Source organism: Palaemon carinicauda, chromosome 39 (genome assembly GCF_036898095.1).
Source record: "Palaemon carinicauda isolate YSFRI2023 chromosome 39, ASM3689809v2, whole genome shotgun sequence".
NCBI lineage: Eukaryota > Metazoa > Arthropoda > Malacostraca > Decapoda > Palaemonidae > Palaemon > Palaemon carinicauda.
In genome coordinates this window covers 56,969,351-56,976,862 of record NC_090763.1, presented here as the reverse complement: position 1 = coordinate 56,976,862, position 7,512 = coordinate 56,969,351, and the positions used below count along the sequence as shown (strand labels likewise).

The window sequence follows — 7,512 nt, the reverse complement described above, 5'->3', positions numbered from 1 at the left end:
GTAATCTCCCAATAATTAATAAAAATTAAATGATGAAAACAACAAGTTTCTTTTCCTGACAATTATAAAAATGTACACATACAACCATGACAAAATATATTCTTTTTATATTTACAGGTTCATCTCCCAATAAAGTGTATTAACAATTATATAAATTAAGAGTAATCTTTTTATTTTCAAATCATCAACTACAATAGTTTATAAGGGAAAGAAAAAAATTCTTCAAGACTTTAAAAAACTGAAAACCTTTATGTTTCTGCTACACTTCTTAGCTCTTTTCTCTCTCACTTCATTGACAAGGTACTGATATTTCATCAAAATTGCAATTCTTCATAAGCTATTAATTTTCACTCATTCCCTGAGTATCTTTATGTATAATCTGTTTGAGAATTGACTATTTCAATCCATGCAAATGCAGTATCAACAACATTGAAGGCAGTAGTTCACAAGCTGAGTTTGTCAAATGAAGATCATAGTTTTAGTGTCTACTATGCAATTATCTTTATATATTTTTTTTTTTTTTTGCACAGCAGTCATGTATAAAACTTTAGCAAAAAAAACATAAGAGATCCCCCACAAACATTACTTCTGCTATCTATTAAGGATTCTGTCTCGGTACAAAATCACAAAATTCTCTCTTCACAAAAGAAGAATACTATTCCCTTGGATCACTTAAAAGTGCTTCCTTAGCCTTTGGATTATCAATTTTTTTACCATAATATTCAATAGATTTTCATAAAGTACAACTTTAACATTTCAGATCTTCAATGGATAGTGAAAATGTGTGCGTTGATGTAGTTTCATCATTGAGGATTCTGTTACCAAGTGCTTTGTGTTATTTTCAGTCTAAGCTGACTTTTGACATGTTTTTAAAGTGCACTTTTATGATTGTATGTAACTTGCTCAGCCCTCATTTAGGTGTTTACTTTATTTTTGTATTCGGCTGTTTCTGTTATTTTCATTTTCTTTTTCTTTTTATAATCACCTGTTTTGGGGGATTATTTCAAGAGCTCGCCAGTCACCCTCTCAATCAGAAACATGGGGAGGGGGGTTACTTCACATCCTCTATCAGAAACATGGGGGAGGGAGAATTACTCCACCCTTTCAGTCATTAACATGGGAGAGGGAGAGTTACACCCTCCTCTCAGTCAGGAACATGAAAAATGTTATTTTCCTTAGTAAAATAAATTTTTGAATATACTTACCCGATGATCATATAGCTGCATCCCTGCTGCCCGACAGAAAAAATCTACGGGCGGAATACGCCAGCGATCGCTATACAGGTGGGGGTGTACATCAACAGCGCCATCTGTCAAGTAGGTACTCAAGTACTCGATGTCAACATAGAACCAATTTTCTCCTCTGTCCCACTGGTTCTCTATTGGGGAGGAAGGGTGGGTCCTTTAATTTATGATCATCGGGTAAGTATATTCAAAAATTTATTTTACTAAGGAAAATAACATTTTTCAATATCAAACTTACCCGATGATCATATAGCTGATTCACACCCAGGGGGGTGGGTAGAGACCAGCATTACAAGTTGACATTATGAGCTAAGTATTCCGTATTTCATTTTAGCAGTTATTCAAAATAACAAGCATAAAATAAATAAGTACCTGGTAAGGAAGACGACTTGAACAATTACTCTGCCTTTTTAAGTACGTCTTCCTTACTGAGCCTCGCGATCCTCAAAGGATGCTGAGCGACTCCTAGGAGCTGAAGTATGAAGGGTTGCAACCCATACTAAAGGTCCTCATCAAAACCTCTAATCTAGGCGCTTCTCAAGAAATGATTTTGACCACCCGCCAAATCAAGTAGGATGCGAAAGGCTTCTTAGCCTTCCGGACAACCCAAAAATATTTCAAGAGAAAGATTAAAAAGGTTCTGGAATTAGGGAATTGTAGTGGTGGAGCCCCCACCACTACTGCACTCGTTGCTACGAATGGTCCCAGAGTGTAACAGTTCTCGTAAAGAGACTGGACATTCTTAAGATAAAAGACGCGAACACTGATTTGCTTTTCCAATAGGTTGCGTCGAATATATTTTGCAGAGATCTATTAGTTTAAAGGCCACGGAAGTTGTGACAGCTCTAACTTCGTGTGTCCTTACCTTCAGCCAAGCTTGGTCTTCCTCATTCAGAAGGGAATGAGCTTCTCGTATTAACAGTCTGATAAAATAGGAAAAAGAATTCTCTGACATAGGCAAAGATGGATTCTTAACTGAACACCATAAAGCTTCAGACGGGCCTCGTAAAGGTTTTAAAATAGAACTTAAGAGCTCTTACAGGACATAATACTCTTTCTAGTTCATTTCCAACCATACGATAAGTTTGGAATATCGAACGATATTGGTCAAGGCCGAGAAGGCAGCTCGTATTTGGCTAGAAAACCAAGATGTAGAACATGTAGCCGTTTTGGATGAGAATCCGATGTTCTTGCTGAAGGCATGAATCTCACTGACTCTTTTAGCTGTGGTTAAGCATATCAGGCAAAGAGTCTTAAAGGTGAGATCTTTCAGGGAGGCTGATTGAAGTGGTTCGAACCTGTCTGACATAAGGAATCTTAGAACCACGTCTAAATTCCAACCAGGTGTAACCAAACGACGCTCCTTCGTGGTCTCAAAAGACTTAAGGAGGTCCTGTAGATCTTTATTGTTGGAAAGATCTAAGCCTCTGTGACGGAAGACTGATGCCAACATGCTTCTGTAACCCTTGATAGTGGGAGCTGAAAGAGATCGCTCTTTCCTCAGAAATAAGAGGAAGTCAGCTATTTGAGTTACAGAGGTACTGGTCGAGGATATGGATACTGACTTGCACCAGTTTCGGAAGATTTCCCACTTCGATTGGTAGACTCTAAGGGTGGATGTTCTCCTTGCTCTAGCAATCGCTCTGGTTGCCTCCTTCGAAAAACCTCTAGTTCTCGAGAGTCTTTCGATATTCTGAAGGCAGTCAGACGAAGAGCGTGGAGGCCTTGGAGTACCTTCTTTACGCGTGGCAGACGTAGCAGGTCCACCCTTAGGGGAAGTGTTCTGGGAACGTCTACTAGCCATCGAAGTACCTCGGTAAGTTATTCTCTCGCGGGCCAGAGGGAAGCAACTAGAGTCAACTTTGTCCCTTCGTGAGAGGCGAACTTCTGCAGTACCTTGTTGACAATCTAGAACGGAGGGAATGCATATAGATCTAGATGAGACCAATCTAGTGAAAGGCATCTATAAGAACTACTGCTGGGTCCGGGATAGGTGAGCAAAGTATTGAGAGCCTCTTGGACATCGAGATTGCGAAGAGATCTATGGTTGGCTGGCCCCAGGTGACCCAAAGTCTCTTGCATACATCCTTGTGGAGGGTCCAATGTGTTGGAATTATTGTCCCTTCCTACCGAGACAATCTGCTAAGACATTCAAGTTGCCTTGGATGAAACTCGTTACTAGTGAAAAGTCTAGACCTGTTGAACAGGAGAGGAGGTCACTTGCGAACTCGTACCATGTCAGAGAGTAGGTCCCTCCTTGCTAGGAGATGTACATCAAAGCACGGAGTTGACCGTGTTCACCTCCACCACTTTGCCTTGAAGGAGAGACCTGAAGCTTTTCCAGGTCAGACGTACTGCCAGAAGCTTCTTGCAGTTGAAATGCATTGTCCTTTGACTCGAGTTCCATAATCCCGAGCATTCCCTACCGCCTAAGGACGCACCCCAGCCTACGTCCGATGCGTCTGAGAAGAGAACGTGGTTGGGAGTCTGAACAGTCAGGGGAAGACCCTTTCAAAGGTTGATAAAGTCCTTTCATCAAGTCAGACCAGACTATCTTTCCGGAAACCGGGATCGAGACCGCTTCTAGCGTCTTGTCCTTTTCCAGTGAAGAGCTAGATGATACCGAAGAGGACGGAGGTGTAGTCTTCCAAGAGACACCAATTGAACCACGGATGACAGTGTCCTAACCAGACTCATCCACAGCCTGACAGGGCCGTGTTCCTTCTTCAGCATCTTCTGGATGGATAGCATGGCTGGGGGATGATCGTCTTGTTCAGCCATGTCCCCATCAGAGGGTTCCTCATCCGAAACTGATGAGGAAACGGCAACGGAGTGGGCAACGTCTGACTCGCTGAATCCGGTCGCACTGGTGGATGCGTGACGGAGCCGGACACAAGGTCATGGTACTGCTGCACAGTCTGTGAACTGTCAACCATGGGGACGCGAGGAAGTACAGCGACAACCCGAAACTGTCTAGACTGTCTGGGTTGCGCAGACAACCCCCTACCGGGTTGCTGAGGTTGCCGCACTGCGTCACAACAAGTCACCTCTGCTGGTTGTTGAACGTCTTCCTAGTGACACACTGAACGTCCACAACCACCTCCGAGAGTTGCTTAACGTCAACGTGCGACTGGCAACCCACACTGGGTCGCACCGGTGGAGGAACCATCTCAACTGGCGGACGTGAGTAGGATACCTCAGCGTCAACAGGGCGTACAACCAACCGGTAGGAAGGTTGTTGGCTAGAAGGTTCTTCTCCGTAAAAAAAAACCTCTAACAAGGACTAAGCTTGGACTGCATGTCTTGCAACAAAGCCCATTAGGGTCTATGGGAGCAGGTGTGGCAACAGACGGGATTAGCGACTGAAGCGGAACCATTTACCATCCCTGGAAGCATGTTATGCTTTAATTAAAGTCCATAGGAGGCTAAGCAGCTTAAGGCTCCTCTCCAAATGACAGAGTCCTCAAGGGAATATCAGAAGGAGGGAGAACAGCACTTTCTCATCTACAGGAACCATGTCCGAGAAAAGCTAGGTTATCTCAGTGAGGGTTTCACTGGTGCATAAGCAGCAGACCAGAAGGCAACGTTATGTAACTGCTTGACAGTCTGTGAACTGTCAAAAACTGAACTGTCAACCACAACAGGAGCGTGAGGACATACAGCACTGGTGCATAGTAGCAGACCAGAAGGCAACGTCATGTAACTGCTTGACAGTCTGTGAGCTGGCAACAACCAAAGCTGTGTGGGGAAGCCTCAACTCCTGACTGACTAGTCTGCTGCGGGCGAGTGGCGGTAACCACAGTGGGTTGCGGAGGCTGACACACAGTGTCAAAACACGGCAGCTTGTGGTAGCTCACGCACGGCAACGGAGTGCTCCGTGTGTCTGTGGGAGTCAGCATGCGTCTGGCAGGGTCGACTGCGCATGGGTGGAGGAGCTCTCACAACAAGAGTGTGGGAGCAGGCAGCCATGCTGGGCGCACAACCGTGGCAGGCTGTAGGCCAACGGGTGCATCGTCAACCTTCTCCGCAGTCGGAGTGTGGGAGCTGGCAACAACAAAAGTGGAGTGCTGGTGCGTGGGAGGGACTGCCGTGGGTTGCGGAGCATGCCGCATTGCGTCAAAACACGGCAGCTTTACAGCACCTTCCCACTGCTGATGCGGTAGCTCACGCATGTCAACGGAGGGTGCAGCATGAACATGCGTCTGGCAGGGTCGACTGCGCATCGGTGGTGGAGCTCTCACAGGTGGAGTGTGGGAGCAGGCAGCCGCAGTATCTGCTGAGCGCACAACCGTGGCAGGTTGTAGGTTAACAGGTGCAGTGTCAACCTTCTCAGCACGATACTCCTGCATGAAGGAAGCAAGCTGAGACTGCATAGTCTGCAGCATGGACCACTAGGGTCTATAAAAGACGGCAACAAACGGAGCTACTGTCCGTTGTGACTGAGGGTCTAAAACAGCTGGTGCGGCAACAGACGGAGTTACTGCCTGTTGCGGTACCACCTTGCCTCTCTTGGGAGGTGTGCCGTCGTCGGATGACTGCAGCGAGTCCGAACTGACCCAGTGGCTACACATAGGCCGTTGGACTTGCGCGGAAGGGACCGACTTGCACTAAAAAGCTGCAAGATTTGGTCCATGGTTTCTGCGAGAAACCTCTTCCGCAGACGAGGAATAAATGGGCTCTCTCGTTTTTGTGTGGGTGGGGAGATCACGTCGGCAACGTGTGTAGATACACCCGAAACCACCGAGGGAAACGTCTGTTCGTCGATCAAGGCCTGTGGAACCCATAAGTCCTTCGACATTACTTCTCCCCTGGGCTTGGGAGCTTGTAAGAGGTATCGGACTAGGTGAACAACTGGCACGAACAGACGAACCCTCGAACGCAACACTGTAACACTTTGCGCATATCACTTTAACACTTTTGATTTTCTGTTAGCACTTATTTCACTGAAATCGAAACTTTAACTGATTTCTATCTGAAACACGCAATCCTATCCTTCATTAAAAGGTAGTAATTGCGAAAACAGTTTACAATGCAACAGAAAAACATAATTAAAGATAAAGAATTCAGTGGCTGGAAAAGAGACTAAACACTAGATCAAATAAACTACGTTTAAAATCTCTCACCGCATAAAGCCTGGGAACAAGAATAAAACTCTAGAAACGTTTTACCTTCTTCCCCTACAGCGACTAGGGAGAAGAGTAAAAAACGAGAACAACGTTACCCGCTTGAACGAAACGTTTATTCTCCTCTCTCTCCCTCCGTCTCTATCTCTCTCTCTCTTCTCTCTCGACTTAGAACCTGAGAGAAGAGCCCAATTATATATCGTTAAAACATATTATTTGCTAAAGGAAAAAACTGAAAGGTTTCCCAAATAAAAAGTTCCTTTATTAGAATTTAAACCATTTAAGCTAAGAAAGAATGAACGAAACGCTAGAATCGGTTTACTCTTACTGCAACGTGAAACCGTGAAATACTCTCTCTCTATCGTAACGATAGAGCGCATGTTGAACGTTCTGAACGTCAACAACTGCGGAGACTAAACTAAACGTTAGTTCATCTTTGAAAACAGTACGAGACTTATCAAAGAAATTCTTTCAAAAACATTAAAATTAAAAAAGTATAAATTCTTAAAAGGTAAATACGAAATGACGGGCTCAATGTTAATTAACTTCGGTTCCAAGTAAGGACCGCCTACTATTAGGAAAGGTCGCATATAAACAAACATAAAAATTAATTTTTATAAGTTTATAATAAATGGAAAGTTAATCGAAGAGGCCTATAAAGGCGGAGATATAAAATAAATAGATCTATAACTTGTTAAGCAAAATTACCAAAAACCTAAAAACACTTCCGTCTAAGGGAAGGGTCGGGCATTTAAAAGTGAATGAGAGTCCATACTCTCTTCGTCACCAACACTTCCGTCTAAGGGAAGGGTCGGCCATAATTAAATCTATCCAAAACGAGTTCAAGTTTTGAAATGAAGATAAAACCCCTGCATAGCGAAAGCTCAAAACTGGAATAGTGTACTTCACCAATTCGTTGTGAAAACAAATCCAGTTAGGGACGGCGTATTTAGTAGGTCTTGCCTGTGGCACGACAGAGGGAAAATTGGTTCTATGTTGACATCGAGTACTTGAGTACCTACTTGACAGATGGCGCTGTTGATGTACACCCCCACCTGTATAGCGATCGCTGGCGTATTCCGCCCGTAGATTTTTTCTGTCGGGCAGCAGGGATGCAGCTATATGATCATCGGGTAAGTTTGATA

At 44.2% G+C, this 7,512-nt stretch overlaps 1 protein-coding gene across 1 annotated transcript in view; it reads right to left on the bottom strand.

Moving 5' to 3' along the window:
* LOC137631206 (mucin-2-like) overlaps positions 1-7,512 on the bottom strand; it is an 84,839-nt gene that overhangs the window by 1,467 nt on the left and 75,860 nt on the right. The window lies entirely within an intron of this gene.